Source organism: Sphaerodactylus townsendi, linkage group LG02, assembly GCF_021028975.2.
Source record: "Sphaerodactylus townsendi isolate TG3544 linkage group LG02, MPM_Stown_v2.3, whole genome shotgun sequence".
Taxonomy (NCBI): Eukaryota; Metazoa; Chordata; class Lepidosauria; order Squamata; family Sphaerodactylidae; genus Sphaerodactylus; species Sphaerodactylus townsendi.
Genome location: NC_059426.1, coordinates 43,725,585 through 43,749,606, shown reverse-complemented (window position 1 = coordinate 43,749,606; position 24,022 = coordinate 43,725,585). Strand labels below are relative to the sequence as shown.

Below are 24,022 nucleotides of genomic sequence, written 5' to 3'. Positions count from 1 at the left end.
TCTATGGCTCCAATTCTCACTCTGCTGGGAAGCTGACTAGATAAAAAGGGGATAGATCAGTGATGGCGAACCTTTTTGAGACCGTGCCCAAATTGCAAGCCAAAACCCACTTATTTATCGCAAAGTGCCAACACAGCAATTTAACCTGAATACTGAGGTTTTAGTTTAGAAAAAATGGTGGGCTCCGAGGCGTGCGTTACTCAGGAGTAGGCTTGGTGGTAGTCGGTGGTTTTGCTTTGAAACAACCGTGCAACTCTTCCAATGGGTGAATCACGATGCTAGGAGGGTTTTCTCAGAAGCAAGCCCCATTGCCAGCAACCGAGCTTACTCCCAGGTAAAGGATCATGCTTTAGTTCTTCGCATGAAAATCAGTGGGGTTTAGCAGCACTTAACAGGGCTGCTTCCCCAAAACTGGGTCTTAGGTTTAATGCTAATAATCGAGCCCAGCAGCCCAGCCAGCCTAGATGTGGGGGGCACTCTGTTTGCGCGTGCCCACAGATTCGCCACCACTGGGATAGATCATATTGATGCCACAGGTTCGCCACCACTGGGATAGATCATATTGATAGATAGTGGCTAATCCAAGGTCACCTCCAGACCTAAGTCAGTACCCCTAGAAGTTCTCAAATCCAAGATCCCCTTTGCCACTCTGGCTTTATAAAAACTCATGAAATTAAATGTCATTACATAAAATTGTCTCATGTAATAAGTATCATTGTATTTGACTGGCTACTCTGTCTCAGATAAAGATGTTGGTATGGTTGGTTGAGGTGTAGCAGCCAAGAAAATGGTATGCTTCCACATTAGAATATAGTCCCGAATGAATATGACAATTATCATTCATTTTATGTGCTGCCTTTGTCAAAACCATTATTTTGTGCATTATTGAACATGGTACTTTGATACAAGAGCATTTGTAGTTCATTGAACTATAAATCATCAAACTTTCAAATGGATGGGAATAGCAGGGCTGGGTAGGCACTGGGAACCAGGTGGAGCATTCTACAACAAAGAAGGCCCAGCATGTTGAGTTCTGTAGCAGAGGAATATGCAATCTACCATCATCTTTTTGTGAGAGTATAGACCAATGCAATATCACATTTTTACCAATTTCCCCCCATCAAGTCACATTTGACTTATGGTGATTCTGGTAGGGTTTTCAAGGCAAGAGTTGCTTGGAGGTGGTTTGCCATTGCCTGCCTGTATTGCCAATAAATTAATACCATAATGCATCCATAAACAAAATGAATTAAAACACAGATGTGAAAAAATTGCTGTGAAAAGAATACTGCTAAAAGAAATCCTACTGATTTCTGGAGGTTTGAAGGTAACATTTTGGTAATGGTTTAGTACAAATGTTTACCTTTTACAAAGTTTTTAAAAAGATTATTGACACAGTAATTGAGTCCAAAGGCAGATTTATTATAAGGTGTGCTTCAGGGGGTGGTGGGAGATGGGCCCAAGCCTTTTGGGGTCCCATAAAATGGAACCCCCTAAAGCAAAGTTCACCAAGCCTGGGTGATATTACCAGGAGGGCCTCCTGGAGCCACCCTGAAAGTTTGCTGCCTCAACCTTGAAAGATATGCAGACTGCTTACACACAGAAATTCCCCATTGGCTACAATGAGCCACTGCAGAGCACAGAATCTGGGCAAATTACTTGGGGTGCCTGTCAGGGGCGCATTTCTAAAGCTGGTGGTGCCAAAATTACAGGATATCATCCAGAGCCTGTCCTGATGATACCACCTGAATTTGGTGAAGTTTGGTTCAGGCAGTCCAAAGAAAAACTCAAATATATGTTATTTGGACTTATTCGGGCATACAGATACTTTTATGCCTGAATGAGCCGGAATCCGAATTTTACCGAATATTGTGAGTACTGCTCAAGCCTAATCACCATCAAATCTGCCAGAATTTCCCAACTTGGAATCAGCAGCCCTATTTACAAATAATGATTATAAATGCTGTTCAGATGTTATGTTCCATTCTGTTCACACAAACCAGAAGTTCACCAGCTGAGCGCATTGGGAGTCCATAGTTTCCTATGATGCACACAATAGATGTGGTTGTCCCTTGTGTGAATTAGGCAATCAGGAAGTTGACATTTCTGCTACATGTGGCTGGGGGTTTCCCAGGTCATGTGACAGAAACAGATTGGAATAGAACATCTGGAGAATACTTTTTTAAAAAATTGTACACCACTAATATTCATGTCACATTCCACAGCAGAAAAACAGTCAAGTTCCTCCTGCAAATGAGTTTACAGTGTTAATACATGTCCTCTAGTGCTGTTTCTGCATGGCACAATCACACCAGGGTAGAACCGAGATCGTACATACCAGGGCTATTTTATCCCTGGCTTCCCAGCAGCTGAGGTTGGACCAGGAGGTAATACTCCAGTTTGTTCCGCGCAGCCCGGGTGTTTTGTATTTACCCTGTGAGTGTATCCACGCATGCGCGTACATACCTGAGGTGTTTATAGTGGGAGGAAGTAGCGAGGTGGGAAAAATAACCTAAAAGCAGCATATATATTTTGCAGTGCAAGTTATAAAATGTCGCACTGTGAAGCGCCATGTATGCATCCTGTCCAATGCAAATGCTACTTCTTGTTGGTGCAGTTGGAGCTCAGTCTAACAGCCATGGGTTTATTTGCTAGGGAAATCAGCTCTAACAGCCCCATCTTGCTTTAGTTTAGGTGATTTGAATATGTGTTTACAAAAGACAGAGGAAGTGGGAAGAAGTGGCGAGGGGGAAAAATATACCGGGTCTGCTCTTATAGTGTTTGTACAGCAGCTGGCTCACCCCGGGATCTCAGAAAAGAATCACCAATTTGGTGATTTTTGAATATCCTGAGGTAAGGGAAACATCGCAGGGCAGCACTGGGGCAGGCCCACGTTAGCACCGGGAGCCGTGTGGAACTCACAGATGCACAGGGATATTTTTCTCACTCACCCGAGATATTTTGACCATGCGGAAACGGTCTAGATTTACAAATCAAATGAAGACTTTCTGGAACAACTAATAGTATTCTCACTATATTATTTTGTAGTACCAGATCATATTTTCTTATTTTGCACATGCATTGCCTGTTCCTCAATGATAATGTTATGTTTCAGAAAGAAACCTTTCCCTGAATTCTGAAAGTACTGCTTATCATTGTATTAAATAAGACTGGAAGTAATTGGGGGGGGGGGCATTGATAGGTTAGTTTGCTTACTGCGGAAGCCACAGAAAATATAAATCATCTTAACTGGGAGACTGGCTGGCTCTGGGGATTGATAATGGAATATGATGTGTTTTTAAATCCATGTTTTCATTTCTGAGCAACTGGCCTCTGAATAAACCCTCAATTGTAGCCTGTCAGAATTTTGCTTCTATTATTATTTTATAAGGCTGAAACGTTTAGTCAATCCACTGGTTAGTTCAATTGATGGAAAACCTTTTGATCAATTAAATAAGTACTCCCAATTAATCAGCAAGCTGATTTTATTTTATTTTTAAGATCATTATGTTTAATATAAGTGAAAACATTTCCCCCTCACTGTCACACAGGGAGCAGTGACTTTTCGAAGATGGTGATTGGTGCGATACCTGTGTGCATTGTTTTGAACCATCTTAGAAACCTGAACCAGGACACACATCCAACAGGTAACAGGAGACATGGCATTGGCTACATCCATTTAGCCTGAATTATACCAAAAAGGGTGTGTGTGTCACATGGGAACTTTAAAGAACAGGAACTCTGCACAAACAGCCAAGAAGGAGGAGAGCAAACCTTGTTAGAGCTTTCCACTGACACTGCTTTGCTCAGAACATAAACCCAGGACACAAACACTGACCTGTATCTTCCACTCTCGATTCAAGGGCAATTCAAGCCACACAAGTAAGCAAGGGAAGGCTTCTGCCTCTAACTTTCCTGCAAATCCCACCTCTGCCAGCATGGACTCTAATGTGGAGAATTGGGAGAAGTGTGCAGGCTCCATACTTACCCACCTCCTCTGGAGTTTGTAAGTGGCAGCACACATCTGACCCTGCCAGCTGGCTCGAGGATTGGCCTGACACCACCAGCAACTAGCGTAGCAGTACCCTGGCCCCTTCCACATGGGCTAATAAATGCAGGCTAACCATGGTATAAAACCTGCGTGGGGGGGGAACTTTGCATGGATCCCACTCCTACCCCGAGTCCGCTCCACATTCCCCCCCCTCCTCCAACCTGGTTTTTTCAAGAATTGCACTATTAGCAATTCTTTAGTTTTAACATGGATTGAAGCCACGGCCGAGCGAACGACTTCCCCGAGAAGCGCGTTACTTGGCCGTGGTTCCCTTTTTTTCAGTCCTTGCCTCTTTGCTGCATAATTATGGAGGAGCACAAGGACAGCAGCATGGCTATGGAGGTCCATGCCTGCCTGGCTTCGTAGCTATGCAGCAGAGGAAGGTGAGTGGGAAAAAAGTGCCTCCGTGTGAAGGAGCAACGGCAACACACATTGCTTCTTTGGGCTCCATTTGCTGCCTGCATGGAGGCATGCAAACGCCCCAACAGCAATGCGGGTTGCTTAACCCTGACTGCAACCCACTGTTCTGTGCCTGTGCGGAAAGGACCCCTCTGCGCCAAGCTTTGAGCATGCTTCAGTGAGTCTCTTTCCTACCCTCTGCTGTTATATTGGCTATATTTTGTATAAGGAACAAGATAAACAAACTTATATTCCCCCCCTTCTGTCTTCACAAGGGCCATCAAGGCAGCTAACAATTAAAATTGACCCCCCCCCCAATAAACATACATATAAAGCCACAAAAACAGCAATTAAAATATTGATCAGGAAAGAGGGATACCCAAGGGAATGCCAAATAAAACAAAGAAGTCTTCACTTGCTGATGAAAAATGTCAACAGAAGGCGACGGGTGAATCCTCCTGGAGAGAGAGAGTTCCAGAGCTTCGGTGCCATGACCAAGAAGACCCTCTCCATGATTGCCACAAAAGGCAGGGTCCCCCAAATGGCCTCCAAAGATTATTATAGTCATCAGGCAGGTTCAGAAGTGGTCTATCAAGCCAGTCCTCGACTTGAAGTGGTACATGATGAGCAGATTATGTTGACTAGCTGAAGGCCATGTTTGGAAAGCACATGAGAGGTTCAGCTTGGATTTTTTCCCCCCTCTTGGCTGCCAAAGGCTGATCTGGTTGAGAGTAGACAATACCACTAAGAAAATACTTCTTAGGTAATAAAAAGGAAGTTCAGCTTAGGAGCTTGTGCAAGAATGAATAGCTGCTTTTATGATGCCTGGAAGAATACTGGAATTGGAGAGTATAAAGAAAACAGGTTTATCTTCAATTGGTTGCAATGCAAAGCTATAAAATATATACAAGAAACTACAAAATAGAAAAGGCTAAGGCTCCATAAGCCATGCTGTTTCAAGTACAACTGGTCCCTCTCCTGAGGCAGAAAGTCATGGGTCTGAGGGCAAAAAGGGGGAGTAGTTGCAGGTTTTCATGCTAAAGCTGGTAGATATATGAGTTGAGCTGCTTTGGCAGCTGTCTTGAAACTGGGGGTAGGGACTCCTGTCACTTAAGGAAACACAACCCACCTTTCAATGCAACAGCTTACTGTATCACCAGCTGTAACAAGCAATAGAAAAGAAATAATAGAAAGAAACACCAAGAGAACAGAACTGGTCTGAAATCTTGATGTGGGAAACTAGTCAAACATTCAGAGTGTCACATCATCTCTGCCTACACTAAATGCACCAATGCCATCAAAATGTAGGAAATAGTGTACTGAAAACAGAGACATGACTGACAGTTTTCTGTCAACAGCACTGAATATTTCTATTATTAGTAAAACCCCAATTTAATGGCACAGTGTTGAATTTTTAAGTGGTGGGACAGAGCAAGGAGCTAATTTCCTCTTCATGCATGCATATAGTTTGTACAATCCAGCTGACCTAGTGTGATTTTTACTGGGATCTTATAGTTTCTCATTTGAAAAAAAAAACTTTTTCAAGTGGAAAGGTCTGGATGCCTCGATCACTAACTGCTCTTCTTGCAGCTTCTACTCCTGCTTTTATTTTTGCCACCAAGTTGCAGCCAACTTATGGTGACCTCCTAGAGTTTTCAAGGCAAGAGACATTCAGAGGTACTTTGCCATTGCCTGTTGCTGCATAGTGACCATGGTTTTTCTTGGCAGCCTCCCATCCCAATACTGACCAGGACTGGCCCAGCTTAGCTTCTGAGATCTGATGAGATCAGGCTAACCTAGATGATATAGGCTAATCCTGCTACCACATGGTAAATAAGCAGTCAAAGGCCATTTTTGCATAGCACAATTACACCAGGGTTGTATATATCTGGGCTCTTTTATCCCGGTTTCTGCATACGCACAGTTCCTCACTTCTGCCCAGGAGCAGAGTTAGTGATGCTTCGGTTTGCTCTGCATGACCTGGACTTCTGTATTTGCTTCAGAAGCATTTCTGAGAATGCCCAGTGCCCCACATTCTGAGCATGCCCAGTGCCCAACCCCCCCCCCGACTCCCCCTGCCGGCTGGGCTCCCAGCCAGTAGCCAGCAGTCTCTTCTGACCTCCCCTCTGGGCAGGCCAGAAGAGACTGCAGTCCCAGCCTCAGCTTTTATAAGCACTGAGGCCAGGGGTGGGGCTTGGGGAGCAGGAAGGGGTAGGACTTCCAACTTAAGGCAACTCTATGGCCCTTTCTGCACAGGCCAATAACAGTGCCCCAGGGACGGCAAAAACGCCATCCCTAGGGAACTGTTCGCAAGGGGGGCGCAGCTGCGCCGCCCTCGCTTCCCCCCAGCAGTGCGAAGCTGCTGTTTCCCAACCTCACTCCCCGAGTGAGGTTTTCTGGAAACAGCGGCTGGAAGGCACCAACACCCCTTTCCCGAATGACGTACCTTCCCTGCGACCTGCCAGCGCGTCGCCCAGCCCTGAGGACACGCCCCCCTGTCCTGTGACTCCAGAGCTGTTGCGCAGGGCAGGGGGGAGTGTCCCCTGGCCTGGGCGACGCGCCAGAAGGTCGCAGGGAAGGTACGTCGTTTGGGTGACGGTGCAGCGCTGCGCTGTCTTCCCTGCCCCTACCGGGACCGTTCGTGCGAACGGTCCCAAGGGGGTGCGTTGGCATTGTATACGCCGACGCACCCCTGAGCATGGCCGTGCGGAAACAGCCTATGAAATTACTTCCAAAATGTCCTCATTAACAACCTTGCTGAACCCTTGAAAACTGAGGTCCATGGTTTCCTTGATGGAGTCAATCTGTCTCAAGTTGGGTCTTCCTCTTTTCCTGCTGCCTTCAATTTTTCCTAGCATTATGGCCTTCTCCAGTGATTCCTGCCTTTTCATAATGTGATCAAAGTACTATAGTCTCAGTTCAGTCATGCTAGCTTCTAGGGAGAGTTCAGACTTGATTTGATCTAGATAGAACATGTTTATTTGTTCTTTCAGCAGGGAAAGATGGCTGTAAAACACTTATCCAACACCACATTTCAAATTAATCAACTTCATTCCTGTCAACTTTCTTTACTGTCCACTTAAGGATCTTTCCTTTTTGATTGTCCATCCCAGTCTCAATCTCCTTCTGATTTCTTGGTTGCAGTTTCCCTTTTGGTTGATGATGGAGCCAAGGAATAGAAAGTCTTTACCATTTCCAGTTTCTTCATAAACTGAAAATTGTATAATTCCTTGGCATTTATTACTTTTTTCTTCTTGATGTTCAGCTGCAATCCTGCATTGACCCTTTCTGCTTTAACCTTCAGTAGTAGCCATATCAAGTTTTCACTAATTTCTACCTGTAATGTGATGTCCTCTGCATATGTGCATATCTCAAATTATTAATGTTCTTTCCACATATTTTCACTCCATCTTCATTTAAATCTAATCCCCTTTTTATCATATCTTTTGCATACAGATTGAAAAAATAGGGAGATAAAGCGAGGCCGCGGCTTGTGCACGGCCCGCTATTGCTGGCTGGGAGGGACCCCCAGGCGAAAGCCATGTCATTGCCCTGACGTAGCTTCAGATCTTGGCCCGCACATGCGGGCCACGTCATCGCCAGGTGCTTTGTCTGACTTCTTAGCCAAATGGAGACCATTCTGTTTCTCCATATTCTATCCTACCTAGCCTTTTGTCCAACAATCAGAGGCTGTGGCACACCCATTTCATTTAAAACCAATTATAGCTTTTAATGATCCACACAGTGAAAGCTCTGCTGTAATCAATGAAACACAAGGTGATTTTCTTCTGAAATTATCTTGTGTGTACCAGTACCAACATAAATTTGAAGCGTTCTTGTTCTTGTTCTTTTCTGTTCTTTTCTGAATCTAGCTTGAAGATTTGGTATATCTTGAAACTGGCTTTGTTGTAAGATTTTGAGCATCTCTTTATTCACATGAAAAATCAGTGTGATGCCGTGATAGTTGCTGCAGTCCATGATATCTTCTTTTTTCAGAATTGGAATGTAAATTGACCATTTCCAGTTTGTGGGCTATTGTTTTGCTTTCTGTGTTTGCTACCATATTCTTGTGAAGATATTTATGGACTCTGTTTCTGTGACTCGGAATAGCTCTATTGATATCCCCTCTACTGCTCGTGATTTGTTTCTCCCACTTGCTCTCTTCTAAAACAGTAGATTCTTCCTCAAAAGATTCTTCTTGGAAGAAACCTGACATGCTTTGATCTCTTCTGTGTACATTTTCAGTCTACTGTTCCCATCTTTTCTTTATTTTTGTCCTGTTCAGTCAATACATTTCTCTGTTGATCTTTCAACATGCCTAACCATGCTTCAAATTTCCCTTTGATTTCTTGTATCTTGTGGAACAGATCGTTTGTTCCTCCTTTTTCCTTGTTCTCACTTCTATTTCTTTACATTGGTTATTATAATAGGTCTCTTTCTCTGTGTGCAATACTTCTATTTCTGTCACTTTTTACTTTTGCTTCTTGTCTGTATATGTTTGTGTGCTGTCAAGTTATGATGACCCCATAATGCAAATCTGTTACTTACATGGCCTTTAAAGTCTTTAGGACTTTATTTTGGCACTGTATTTTGGCACTGTAAATATTTTGGTTTTTTTCTTCAGCTTCATTGTATTTTTCAATATTAACAATTCATGATTGGTACTGTAATCAGCGTGTTTTAGCAGAGAGAATCTTTGATCTTGTTTTAGCAGGGAAAATGGAGCTTCTCTATCTTCTGCTTCTGATTATGTAATCTATCTGATTTCTGTATTCGTCATCCGGTGTCTTCCTGAATACAATTGTTTGTTCAGTTGCCTGAAACGTGTGTTTGCAATGAACAAATTGTTATCTTCACTGATTTCTCCTCTCCTGCGTCATTTTGTGCTCTTAGCCCAACTCTTCCAACAATATTTGACTCTACTTTGTTTCCTACTTTTGTGTTCCAGTCACCTATGATTATCAACAATCTTGTTTAAGTGTGTGATCAAATTCTTCCTGGGCACTTGCATAAAAGCTTTCTTCAGTGACTTCCTATTCCATATCTGTAATCGGGGCATAAACTTGAATGATGGTTGTGTTGATCAGCTTTCTATGCAGCCTGATTGATATTATTTGCTCAGACTTTACATTATAGCCAAATCACTTGCGTGATCTCACCTCTCTATTAGAGCAACTTTGTTTCTTCTGTGTTAGTCATTTTAGTTTAGATGAATCCAGGTAATTAGCACTTCAAGTACTCCTCCCTCTCTGTTCCAGCTGTTACTTATTTTCCAGCTGAAAATAATATTCTGCATGTCCCCCTAGACTGAAAAGTTCCTTTTAATTCAGTTGACATCAAGCTCCTTTTTGATTGATGCTTATTATCCAAGTAAGTCTCTTCAGTCCCTTCTGTTACTCAAGCACTGCTTGATCCCTGTTGTGTTTCTTTCTCTTGTTAAATCTTCTTTATACACTCTTTTAGACAACTTATATAAAAACTCAGCTTTCACACCATACTATATTATCCCATTCCCTGCTGTTAAAAATTGCGTCATTTTACTGCAAAGTTCCACAAAAATATTGCAACCCCAATTCAGGATAAGTTACTTATGACTAACACCCCAATCCTATGGAGAGAGGTGGACAAGCTGGTGGAGATGACATGCAGGCACACCACATGTTTGTCCCTTCTGCCAGCACAAGGGACACCCCTACCAGCAGAGAGGGCAAAAGCACCAGGGACCAGGTGCCCCTCAGCTCCACAGTGGTGAAACCTGAAAGTGGGTGTCACCATGGAAAATTCTGGCATCCAATCAGAAGTTGGTGAGGAGGGGGGCCACGCTAGGGCACTTCCAATGGAAGAGTCAACTTTAGTTGTCTCCCACCCAGGCTTTAAGGCTGGGAACATGGTGGCCAGAGCCTCAAACTTTTGCCACCCCAAAGGGTGGCATGACTCCATTTAGCTGTATTAAGGGCTTTTAGGAGGTTTGGGGGGGTTATTTTGTGTTAGCTGCCTCCCCATGCTGCCTGAAAGTCCTCTGGAGGCAGCGCAACAGCAGCACTGTCCACAACCATCAGGGGTTTGTGAATTGGGCTATAAGTCGTGTTGCGAGCATGTCAGCTGCTTCTTGCAATTAGGAAGGATCTACACATCATGAGATGTAGTACTATTATAATCATTCAGTTTTTGGATTTGCTGTCTGAATAGGAAAATGCAGGATATATTATAATAGAACAGTGTCAGCAACATGTGAATCATACTTTACTTGACCCATTCCTTTCTGTAAAATGGCAGACATGTTTCCAGTGGTTAAGAATCCAAGTAGCCATAAATAAGGCACCAAGAGCAAGACTAGAATGAAAATATTAAACTTTATGATCAATGCTCTGAGTTGTCCTGGGCTCATTTGACCAATCAGATCCATGGCTGGTGATGTCTGTGCTACTAGCCATGTGACCCAGGGGAAGTGAGAGTGAGATGCAGGGGCTTATCTGCAGCTAAGCCTGCCCAGTTCTCACAGGTATCAAGGCTCATGATTTCTTCTTCACTAATTGGATGGAATGTGGCTCCACTATTCTTAGCCTTGGAGACTAGAGGGGAATCAAGACAGAAATTTGCTTGTCCACCCCCCGTGTTCTTATCTTGCTTGCAAAAGGTCACAGCTTTGCTGAATCTCAAGCAACAGCACAATTATTTTCCAACTTAAACTTGTAGGTCTGAAGCCTGAACCAATGGGTAAGATAATACAAAACTACACTAAGGGACTCAGTTTCTTGACACCAGTTACTTTGAGCACAGCTACAGCATCATTCCTGCCTAGGACTCTTAACATGGAGAAAGCCCAATATCCAGATAGACTAACTTTGCCAAATACATCTTCCGTTCAATATGGCTTTTCATGGTTGTATATACTACATGGCAGCCTGCATTTCTTTTCTGCATTATAAGATAGGCAGAAGCTCTCAAAGTCTGTTATTTAGATGGCATAAGGTATGGAATCTGAAGACTCAAGCAGGTGAAATGGAGATCATGCATCTCACTCTGTCCATAAAATGCAAACTGCAGGCTAGTGCAGTCTTCACTTGCCTCGTGGTCATGAAGGGGAGAGAGAGGGTGTAACCCTTCAAACTTCCAGTGGTTCAGCAAACTATTTGAAACTAGTTCCCCTTATTCTACTATTAGCATTTTAAAGGTGGGAAATATGCTATTTAGAACCTCACCAGGGCGGACTATACCCCTATTCTACCACTCTACTCAGTGATGTCTGAAACCTTTCTCCAGCCTAAGAAGTCTTACTCCAACAGCTCTTCATTCTTTAAATGTATCCAAATGTAGCAAATAGCAAAACTGAGTAAAGGTTGAAGGATAATTCTCCTGTCCTTTCTCTGCACAGCAGAGGCGTACTGGGAAAAATGGTACCTGGGACAACACCTGCTCAGGGCGCCCCCCCCCCCCTCCCGCCCCTGCGTGGTGAGTTCCTGAAGCCTTTGGAGGAAGTTGAGGACGTTACTGGCAGATGGAACCTACCAAACAATAGCTGTTCCATTCAAAACAACCAGCACAATTTTGGGAAAGGTGTAATATTTGTGATCCCATAAAAATGATCACTTGTGGGATTTTTTTTTCACAGAGTGCATTGCTGCATTGCTGTAACAACTGAAAAGACTATAACTGGAAAGGTAAAACATGGATGCTGGTACTTTAATGACGGAAAGAAGTGCTGCCAAAACAGCAAGGAATTTTTGTCAGTATATATCTGAAGTTTTGTATATGCTGATCCTGATGGAATGAAAACAAACAGAAAGGTTGAAAAACAGAACAGCTACTAGTTCCCAGCACAGATACTTCCACTGCCTCATTTAGTGCATTGTTTCAATTAGGAGTTTTCAACTGGAATTAAGATGCATGGATTGCTAAACTGAGGCAGATGGAGTAGCCAACTCGAGAGAGTGAAAACAAAACATCCAAATGAGATCCGTCAGCTTGTCCAAATGCAGTGTTGGCCCATCTGTTGCAACTGGCAATGCCGGGTGGATGTAAGAGGCACCTGAGGTATTTGAGAAAGCCACTCAATCTATCAACGCAATCGAATTGGTCATAAATGCCATGAAACCTCATCATTACACTTTCCCCAATTCCCACACTTAGTGGCTTATTGTTAATCTTCTGCAGATTTTCTCTCCCTATTTCACTGTTTGCTTCTGTGTGTTTCTTTTGGCATTTTAGTCTAGCCTCATTTAATACAGAATGTGCTGTATACTTAAGTTGGTGTTTGTCGATTGCTTTGTCCCCATAACCATACATTACATATTCAAAAACTATCAGCCATAACCAGCACCATATCTACTGACCAAGGCATCAACTTTAAGAGAGAAGCAGCCCCATCCAGAGCCTGTGGCAGAGGGCCACGCAGCTGCTTCAGTGCTGCCCTGCCACCTCCAGGAGGGCTTCTTGGCAACACAGAAAGGCTAAAAAACAAAAAAAAGTATCTCCACTTCATTGGGCTCTATGGGATAATGTCACCCAAAAGGGTGCTGTACACCCAAACCCCCAGCATTCTGGCAAGAAAAGCTTCGTGGAAACTGACCAGTTAAGTTTTTGGACCATTTTCAAAGGTATCTCCATACAGACTGCATTACAGTAACCTAACTTGGTTGTGATCAGAGCTTGGATCCCAGTGCTCAGATCACACTTTTCAAGGAATGGCTATAGCTGTTGAACTAGTTGGAGTTGATAAAAGGCACTGTGTGCCATGGACAAGACTTGCGCCTCCAACTATAGCTAAGAACTTAGAAGAGGAGAGGAGTTTGGATTTTGGATTTATACCCCGCTCTTCCCTCCTGTAAGGAGTCCCAAAGTGGCTTACAAGCTCCTTCCCTTCCTCTCCCCACAACAGACACCTTGTGAGATAGGTGGGGCTGAAAGAGATCTCAGAGACCTGTGACTAGGCCAAGGTCACCCAGCAGCCTTCAGATGTAGAAGCAAAAAACCAAATTCAGTCCATCAAATAAGAGTTCACTGCTCTGATGGAGGAGAAGGGAATCAAATTCAGTTCTCCAGAGTAGAGTCCATTGCTCCTAACCACTACACCACACTGGCACCACACCTAGAAACAACCCCAAGCTGTGAATCTGCTTCTGTAGGCAGAGTGCCCCCCCCCCCCCCCGGACAGGACAGCTTTGCAATCTTCAATCCACATTTCCACGGACAAACACAGCCACAGTCTTGCCTTGACTAAGCTTCAGTTTATTGTCCCTAATCCCTCCCATGAATGCTACAGTGATCCAAAACCACTTTCTGGAATCAATTGAGTAGAACACGGTGCTCCCTAAACCAAACCCAGCCAGCATCTCCATTAAAAATACCATAATCAATGGTATTAAAATCTATTGAGAGTTCCAGGAGAATCAACAAAAACATATTCCCCCCTGTGACTTTCCTGATGAAAGTCATCAATCAGTGTCATCAATTTCTATCTTCAAACCAGGCCTGAATCTAGATTTAAATGGATCTAGATAACCCATCTCCCCAAGACCACCATGAGCTGCGTAGCCACCACATGCTTAAGCACCTTACAAGTGAATGGAATATCACCACTGGGTGTTAGCTGTTTAGGTCATTTTGGTCCATGGACACCTTCTTCAGGAGAAGTCTCACAACTGCGTCTTTCAAAGCACTCAAAACTTTTGCAGAGGCATTTATTACCTCCTGGACCCAGTCAACTGGGCCATACTATTAGCTATGAGGGGGCAAGGGGCAGGACTGAATGTGGTAGGTTGCACACTTTCCCACCTTTTTGACCACCAGGTCTTACCAACTGAAAGCCATCCATACAACGAGACCAGGCTGTGCTCCAATAGCATTCTGAGATACAACCAGTCCAACAGTGGTGATTAAGTAGTTTCAAATACAACAATTTTTATCTGCAAGATGCATTACAAAGGAATCACAGTAGGAATGTATGTTTTCCAGGTCAACATTCTCTGGGGCTTGAGATAAAAGCCCTGTTCACAACCCCAAATAGCTCCACCAGACAGCATTGTGCAGACACAATAGTGGCAGCAAAACTGAGCTTACTTTGCTGCCATCAGTGCCACAGGGTGGATATGATAATATGCTGTCCCCTGTGTTCAGTCACATAGTCTTCAAATTTTTTTCACTTGAACTCTAACAATATGCACAACTGTTTCATCACCCAAAACTATGAGATATAATGATTAGCACCAACAATTCAGTTCCATCAAATATTTTAGTGAAAATTTCTTTCGTAACAATCATTTTTTAAAATCTGTCACCTTAGATTTTGGGACAGTGGAAGCCCTGTTGCATCCGACATGACATGACAAACAGCAACATCTCATAACTTAGAAGTCTGATTTTCTTTCCAGTCCAAAACAAATGTCTCTTTAGATAGGAAGCAACTCACCTAAATCTTAAAATACTAGTGACTAAAAATGCTTCAAGGGTGTTGTGTGGTGATACTACCCATGAACTGTCAGAACAACCTCTGCCATTCTAGTTTCAGCTTCCATTTCAAAATAAACTCTACAGTAAGGACTTTAGGATCCATGTTGAGGCTCTGACCAGTTCCACATAGACTTTTTCCTCCTCCTCCTCTTGTAATTAATTCGGTTTTAAGGTTTCAAGAAAAGGCATTAGGTTAAAGGTTACTTTTATTATGGCTGTCAGATTAAAAGCCTCTGAATGTGTAAAGGTCTGCCAGTAAATAGCTGAAATAAATCCATAAGAAACAAAGGAGATGTATATTTCAAAAAATTAAAATGGAACAGTATTCACAAAACTAGCATGCTGCTATCTCAAACACACTCATTTAGAAGCTAGTCCGGTGAACTCAGCAAGACTTAGTTCTAAGTAAGCATGAATAGAGTGAGGCTGTAAGCATATCCCCATGTGCAAATTTAAAGGGAATATCCTCTTCGTTTTGGAAGGGAAGGGAAGCCCAATCTTGTCAGATCTCAGAAGCTAATCAGGGCCAGTGCTTGGAAGGGAAACCACCAAGGAAAACTGCAGAGGAAGCCAATGACAAACTACCTCTGCTTCTCACTTGCCTTGAGAGCCCCTCACTGGGGTCATTATAAGTTGGCTGTGGCTTGACAGTACTTTACAATCACGCATCCTTTTAGTTCAAAAAGTCACTTCCATTAAGAGGCTATGTGACTCCCAGGTTTGAACCCTTGAATTCATATAGAAGTTTTGCCTCTGCTGTTCTGCTTCTTTATTGTTTTAGCCAGGGAAGGGGGTTGCTTCTTTTTTGTTACTTTTTTTGAAGTTTTTGGCAAGTTGGTCACCTAACTGCAGAGGCTCGCTATCAGAAGGAGATGCGGAGAAGAATTTAAGATGGAGAAGAATTACCAACTGTGCAGAGTTATATGCTTGTGAGGTGTCAATGACTTAGAAAGTCTTGGGCTTTGAAAAGTGTAGCTCTGAGTCCCCTGGACTCAATGCTGTAGCCATGCTCTCTTGCTATTTATTGTTGACTCCTTTAGATGTGGTGGTGGTAGAAAGGGTCATCAAGTCACAGCTGTTTTATGGCAACCTCGTAGGGTTTTCAAGGCACAGCCATGGAAATGAACCTCCACCGGCATAAACTATGCTGGTGGAGGCTCGGGGACTGTTCGCACCATAGCGTGCAAGCAGCCCCAATTTTCTCCCCAGCCGGAGAGGCGGTTCCTCATGGAGCCGCCTCTCCTCCAGTCCCCTCCACTCATCTCTTCTTCCAGCGTCGCTCTGGAAGGCTGGAGGGACATGCCCACGCTACCTTCCAACCTCCAGGGGTTGGAGGGCAGCATGGGCATGTTCCTCCAGCCCTCCAGAGTGACACTGGCAGTGGAGGGGAGGGGAGGGGAAATGTGGTGTCTTCCCGCAGGTTCGGTTTGCACTGCACCAGCTTGAAGGCACCACTTTTAAAAAACGGTGCTTTTGCGCCGCTTGGGGGGAGCCAGGACTGCGCTGCTGTGATGCAGCAGCACCTCCTGTGCGAACAGCACCCCAGGGACTGGGTTTTTTCCTGTCCCTGAGGCTCTGTTTTTTGGCCGTGTGGAAACAGCCATAGCGTGGTGAGCTCCAGTACTGCAGTCAAAGCTCTGCTCACAACCTGAGTTTGATCCTGATGGAAGTTGGTTTCAGGTAGTCAGCTCAAGACTGACTCAATATTCCATTCCTCCAAAGTCAGTAAAATGAGTATCCCGCTTGCTGGGGGTAAAGTGTAGATGACTGGGGAAGGCAGTGGCAAACTACCTCACAAACACAGTCTGCCAAGAAAACGTGATGTGATATCATCCCATGGGTCAGTAATGATCCAATGTTTACCTTTAAGCTCAGGCCTTCTTTCTCAGGCTGTTGAGTTTACAGCAGCTTGCTGAGTTCTGAGTGTACAAACATATGACATGGTACACTCCAGAAGACTTCTCATTGGTAGGATACATTAATCTGGCAAGTGCTCAAGGGTTTCAACTAGGGATGGTTGAACTTGTCAGGATATTTTTAGATTACCTAGCAAAGCTGTTTATTCTGGTTTGGATGCTGCGGGGTGTGCAGTCACTTCAAAGGAGAGGATGTCCAAGCAGACTCCCCATGAATGACACTGTCAGTAAATCAGTTTGTCAAGGATTTGTTTTCTGACTCACAATGTGTAAGATAGTTTTGAAAGAATCCAAAAGTTCTTTATTTTCATTTGCAAGATTAATCCTCAATTGACTCTGTTGCCACTTACATAGCTTAGAAATCTTTTTAATTGCTTGACAATCATTATTAAGGACACCTACTCTCAAGCAAATGTGTTTAGGACTGGAGTTAGAATTATGTGGTAGCCACCATTGTGCTAAATGAGAAGGTTGGCATTTCTCAAAAGGATAGCATCTGATGGCTCCTGTAATCATGGAAATCAAAGCTTCTTAAGGAAAATAATTCTTTTATGTGTTCTTCAAGTGGACATATTCTTCCTGCTCCATTGATGTGTCCCATCTTTCAGAAGTGAAGCATGATGAAGAGGGGTTGCTCTGGGCACAGTTTTGCCATCCTTCAACAATGGCACAGTGTAACAAAACCAACCATAGCTTACTCAAGCTTTTGAAGATACATTCTCAATGAATCGGTATCAGCAAACTTTACCCGTCCTAACAGTCCATTTTCTTAATTGCACTGATACCAGGTGATCTCATGCTGTCACATACCATAAATTTGCTTTTTAAATACAGGTAATTTATTAAGTTGTTTGAGTCGGTATATTAATTCTATAGAGCGATAGTGCCACTCACAAAGCAGGAAAAAACATAGACCTTTTTTTAGATCGTATATTCCAGCTTCTCCCCAATGGGGACCCAAAACAGCTTACAACATCATTCTTCCCTCCTACATTTTAAACATCAATCCTGTGAGGTGGATGAACTTCTATGAAAAAGTGGGGATTTGAATTTGGGTCTCCCAGATCCTAATCTGATTCTCTAACCACCATAACACTGAATGTAAGCATTAACCAAGAGTTCAGTGGCACCTTGAAGACTAATATTTATTCCAGCATTAAAATTCATGAGTCAAATATATGAAGGGTACATCCATAGGCGAGTGATTTATACTTAGAACAAGGAACACAAAGATGCTATGAACAGAGGCCATTGTAAAACAGGATCCAATCAAAAGATTCATCACTGAGAGGGCTGATAGATGTGAAGCCATCCTCTGAACTATCAACGAAGCTTAGATAGATGGGGAAAACAGGATTAACATAAAATCAGGGCTGACCAAGGGAAGTAGAGAGGGATGATGAACAGATCCAAAATTATAGAGACTATAAGGGTATGACTGAACTAATACATATCTGTAAAAAGTGGGCATGGACATTAAATGTCATTCTTTCACTATGATACAGGAGTTACAAAAGAGAAGAAGAGAGTAAGTGTCATCTGTTATGCACAAGACCAAAGGGTAAGTATACTCTAATGTATCTCAGCAGCTCTAACATCCACTGCATGCAATTCTTTTACTCTCTATATGATAAAGAGGAATGTCTGGCATTCAGAGGCGTTCCTAGGCAAACCTGAGCCCTGGGCAAAACCTGAGTTTGGTGCCCCCCCCATGGGCTGCCCTGAGTCTGGTGCCCCCCCATGGGCCGCTTTCCTCTCTGGCCGGAGAGCAGGTCGCGGCCTCCGCGCCTGGGCAGCCCCCCCTCCTCCCGGCTCTAATGCACACGTCGCCTCTCCTGGCCGGCGGCGGCATGTGGGGGACCCCCGAGGGCGGCGGCTGCCCTGCCGGCTGGCGGCGGCTGCTCCGGGGCGGCCTGCCCAGGTGGGGGGGGCGAACCGGTCCCTGACCTGGAGAGGAAAGCAGGAAGCAGAGGGAAAGGAGAGGTTGCAGCAGCCGGTGGCGGCATGTGGGGGATCCCTGGGGGCGGTGGCTGCCCTGCCAGCTGGCTGCTGCTGCTCCGGGGCGGCCTGCCCGGGCGCTGGGGGGAACCCAGTCCCCGGGTGGGAGAGGAAAGCGGGCGGCAGAGGGAGAGGAGAGGCCGCGGCGGCTGGCAGCGGCATGTGGGGGACCCCTGGGGGCGGGGGCGGCCCTGCCGACTGGCAGCTGCTGGTCCGGGGTGGCCTGCCCAGGCGCGGGGGGTGACCCGGTCCACAGCCAGAGAGGAAAGCAGGCGGCAGAGGGAGAGGAGAGGCTGCGGCGGCCAGTGGCAGTATGTGGGGGCCCCCTGGGGTGGCGGCTGCCTTACCAGCTGGCGGCTACTGCTCTGGGGCGGCCTGTCCGGGCGCGTGGCAGAGAGGAAAGCGGGCAGCAGAGGGAGATGAGAGGCCGCAGCAGCCGGCGGTGGCATGCGGAGGACCCCTGGGGACAGGGGCGGCTGCGGCTGCCCTGCTGGCTGCTGCTCCAGGGCGGCCTGCCCGGGCGCATGGGAGCGACCCAGTCCCCAGCCCAGAGAGGAAAGCGGGCGGCAGAGGGAGAGGAGTGGCCGCTGCAGCCAGCAGCGGCATGTGAGGGACTCCTGGGGGCGGCGGCTTCTGCTCCGGGGCGACCTGCCCAGGCGTGGAGTGACCTGGTCCCCGGCCCGGAGAGGAAAGCGGGTGGCAGAGCGCAAGGCTAGGCCTCCGTGGCCGGCGGCAGCATGTGGAAGACCCCTGGGGCAGCCGCTGCCCTGCCGGCTAGCGGCTGCTGCTCCGAGCTGCGAGTAGTGGAAGTTGCGCTTGCGGCGGGCCAACAGGGGCTGGGCTGGGCAGGCTCAAGCTGGGGAAGATGGGCGGGACCGGGACTGCAGAGGAGGCGGAGGTGGAGCTCTCTTCCCCATGTGACTCACTCACTCACGTCATCAGTGAGTGACCTGCAGCCTGCTGGCTGCTCGGGTGACTTGACCAGGCCAGCCACCGTCCGAAGTGGGCGGGGCCGGTCAGACATTTTGTCGCCCCTCACGTGACCTGCAATTCCGTCGCCCAAGGCAGCTGCCCACTCTGCCCAATGGGCGGTCCGCCTCTGCTGGCATTGTTTAACTGCTGATGATATTATTGTTTATCTAGCATTCTTTTCTCAGGCCCAACAGGGCCTGCTCTTGTTCAAGATCAATTGGCCTCTGTCAAATGATATTTAGAATATTCCCGGCCATTCTGATAGTGATCCAATGTGATTATCAAAATTGATTACATAGTTTGAGATATAAACTAGCAAATGTAATTCAAGCAATGGACTTACTTCCTCCCATGGCAAGATGCCAGAGGTAGAAATTTAAGCAACCAGTTTCTATAATTACAGAAAATGCTGGTATAACCCGTAGATAAGAATGGAATGAGCCAGTAAGGGGCGGAGCCTCTAGAGGCAGAAGGATGCAGAATGTGTAGGAAGCAGAAGATGGAAGCAAGGCTACCCAGGTGGGAACTTGAAATTTAATTATAGGCTCTTTGCACCATGTTTAAGGTAACTCTGATGTATGAATGGGAACTAGTAAGGAAGGGAGACTGTTGTTCTGAGTTGTAAGTTTTAGAGTTTATTGTTTCAAGGCTGTGAAACATTTGAGGCCAGGGAGAACAGAGTTCCCAGTGGAAGCTGAGACCAGTGGAAGCTGACTAAAGTCAGCTCCACCCCAGGAACACTCTGACCCCACTGCCCCAGCCCAGAGGCGTACCTCCCATTGGGCAAAGTGGGCAGCTGCCCTGGGCGCCACCTTGTGGTGGGCGACAAAATTGCAGGTTTGTGAGGGATTTTGTATTTTCAGTGTTTTCCCGTTTTTGGCCTGCAGGGGGCGCAGATTTTAGGCTAGCAGCACCAAAATTTCAGGGATTTTTGGGGAGACTCCCCTGATGATATCACCCAGGTTTGGTGAGGTTTGGTTTAGGGAGTCCAAAGTTATGGACTCCCAAAGGGAGTGCCCCCATCCCCCATTGTTTCCAATGGGAGCTAATAGGAGATGGGGGCTTACACCTTTGAGTGGTCCATAACTTTGGACCCCCTGAACCAGTGAGCTTCACCAAATCTGGAAGTGGCTATCATCAGTAGGGTCTCACGAAGATACTCTGAAATTTTGGTGCTGCTATCTTAATAATTGCACCCCTGACAACAGGCACCCCCTAAATTTCCCCAGATTCTCTTTTTAAATTCACTCCCTTCCCACCACTGCTTGTTTTCTTTCTTTCTTTTATTCTTTCAGTGCCTAATAAATGTTGTTGTTGTTGTTGTTGTTATTAAATCTACCTCCTTCGGCATGGATTTAAAGGGAGAATCTGAGGAGTCCCCAGTTTAAAACACCATTTAAAATGATGCTGTTTGGGGTGGATTTCAGCATCACTTGTTTAAACTAGGGAGCCCAGATTCTCCTTTTAGAAATCCAATCCTTAAAGGGAGAATCTAGGCCCCCCCAGTTTAAATAACATTGAAAATGATGCTGTTTCCCTAATTAAGGATCTGGATACAACACCATAAAATGTTTTCATAGCAGTAATAAAAGCATTTTGAAAGCATGTTGCAAATGCATTCCAAATATTATTTCAGCTGTGTGGCATGGCCCATTGCTACGTTCAGATTTGTGAGTTGGGAGATATTCTATAATGTGATGGTGACTTTGAAACGACCTGGTGGAAAAAATCATTGTTTGGTCATGGTGGGGGAGGGTGGCCACCCATGGGGGGGGGCATCAAACTCAGGTTTTGCCCAGGGCTCAAGTTCGCCTAGGTACGCCCCTGCCCCAGCCTCTGCTCAGATACCAGTGTAGCTCCACAGCAGTGCCCACTTCGAGGTTTGGCCATCGCAGTGCTGTGGGACACTTGGACACTAGCATCTTTGTTCTCTCTGTCAGCAGGAGTTCCCTTTATGGAGGCAGAGGGGGCAAGTATGTCGGCATGGCCCTGCACTGCTCCCAGATGCAGTTTCACCCACCCCTCAAATTGGGCCATAAGTCTTCTCTCGATTTCATTTTGCATTTTGCATTCCCCTTGTGAAAAGTCCCGTTGTGAAAAGGCCACCTATCTTCAAATGTCATTTTTCATCTATATACAGCTTTTGTGACAAAAGCCATAACAGTGTTTTCTGACACAACCTGGGTTTATATTTGTCCCATATTCTCAGAATGACATGCCTAATATAATGACTTTTAAAATCCTCATTTACTTTAACATATTTATAAATAGGCATGCCATCTGAATCTCATCTCTCTCTAATTCCAGAAATCTGTTTCTCGACAGAATCCATTCTTTCAACCAAACCAAACAACAGGCAGCAAAATATAATTTCAGATCAGGTAAGCCTAGTCCTTCTCTTTCCTTTGTATCTTGTAAGATTTTATATTTAATCTAAGGCCAAAGATTTATAGGACAAACATTTTATATCCTTTTTTATAATGTGGCTCTCAAGTAATAAAATATGTTTCTCCTCTTTTGTGGAGCATTAGCTCCATTTATATTCCACGTTAAACATTCATAATCTAAAATTAGGCTCCAGATGTTTAAAGGCCCTTGTCATCCAATCCAGTATCTTCCTTTTCCTTTGCTTGTTGTAGCTGCTTTAATTCTTGTTTATATTGTTTTAAATCTTCCAAAGTTTCTGTTTCATGGAACTTCAGGAATTCTTGCACTTTTTGAATCATATTCAGTCTGAATCTGTTGTTTGAAAGTAAAAAATATACCCGCCGATTTTTCCCAATAAAACAATCTCTCTTTTTGTTTTGGTTTTTCAGTTAGGAAGTCATATTCTTTTCTCTTGTGTAAAATTCTAATAGGGATTTCTTTCAGAATAATTATGTCTATATTGTCTATATTGTCTAATAGGGATTTCTTTCAGAATAATTATGGCCCCTTCCGCACACGCAAAATAATGCGTTTTCAAACCACTTTCACAACTGTTTGCAAGTGGATTTTGCCATTCCGCACAGCTTCAAAGAGCACTGAAAGCAGTTTGAAAGTGCATTATTCTGCATGTGCGGAATGAGCCTATGTCTATATTGTCTATTGTCAATCTTGTGTCAAAATACTGTTGCAGAATTTGATCTTCCTTACAAAATGAACCAGAGTGCCTAATGGGACCTTTCTCATTGCAGCATATCTAGAATTTATTCTATAGACTATCAACTTATCTCTCCATATCTTTCTCTGAAAACTCCAATAAATCTGCCAAGGCTATTATAATCCTTTGGCTAATATTCTCATTTGATGTCTCAGAATAGCTCTCAAACTCAAATAAAAGTCTTTCTTTCAGCTCCAGTAAAACTAAATTGCTGGGCAGCCAAATCCAGAGTGTTCACTGGCCAGGAACAATGCTGCCACCATGTTACCCCCACAGAACTTTCAGGCAGCATGGGAAGGCAAAACAAGAAAACTCCCAGCCACCTGGAAAGTTTCCATAGGGCAAAATGGCTGGGGAGAGGGACATTCCATTTTGGGGAACACCCCTAGCCCACCCCCAGTCATGCTGGCATCCTCAGTTATGCCGGCAGGGCTCTGGAGAAGGGAGCACAACTCAACATGGTTGCCATACTCAACAGCACTCAAAAGACCACCAAGCTCAACCAAGCACCACTCAAAATGCCCACCATACTCAAGTGAACACCATTCAAAATGACCACATTCTCTCTCAGTGTCACTTATCAAAATGACCTCTGATGGCAAGGCATGAAATGGTGACCTGGTCCTGGAGTCAGATTCTCAAGCCTTGTCTAGCATAATCCACTCAGAATATCAGAAAAAAGGCAAGAGTGGCACAGAGAGGCTGCTGGATAGTGGGGGGTGGGTTATGAGCTTTTTTAAAAAAAAATCCCTTATATGCACAGCAGTCACTCACAGCAGTCACAGCAGTCACTCACTTCTCTATCATTTAAGTTTTGTTCATAGTTCCAAATATGAACATGAAACCTCTCCAACCAACCCCAGGGTCTACAAGCACACCACTGGCACACACTCTGTTAAACACCCCAAACTGAACGCCACAACCGATATATAAAAGGTAATTTCTAACCTCACTAAATTGGCACCAACTGCCCTCCTCAGCAGACAGTAGAAAAGCCTGCATGGAGGATGGGTAGCCACAACATAATTGGCATAATCACACCTTTTTATTTGCAACATCAAATGTAGCTACCTAATTAAGCCTCATGTCTTCCTT

At 44.8% G+C, this 24,022-nt stretch overlaps 1 pseudogene; it reads right to left on the bottom strand.

Annotated features, from left to right (window-relative positions):
- Window positions 1-19,837, bottom strand: part of LOC125426229 — a 53,477-nt pseudogene extending 33,640 nt beyond the window's left edge.
- Window positions 19,838-24,022: the final 4,185 nt, after the last annotated feature.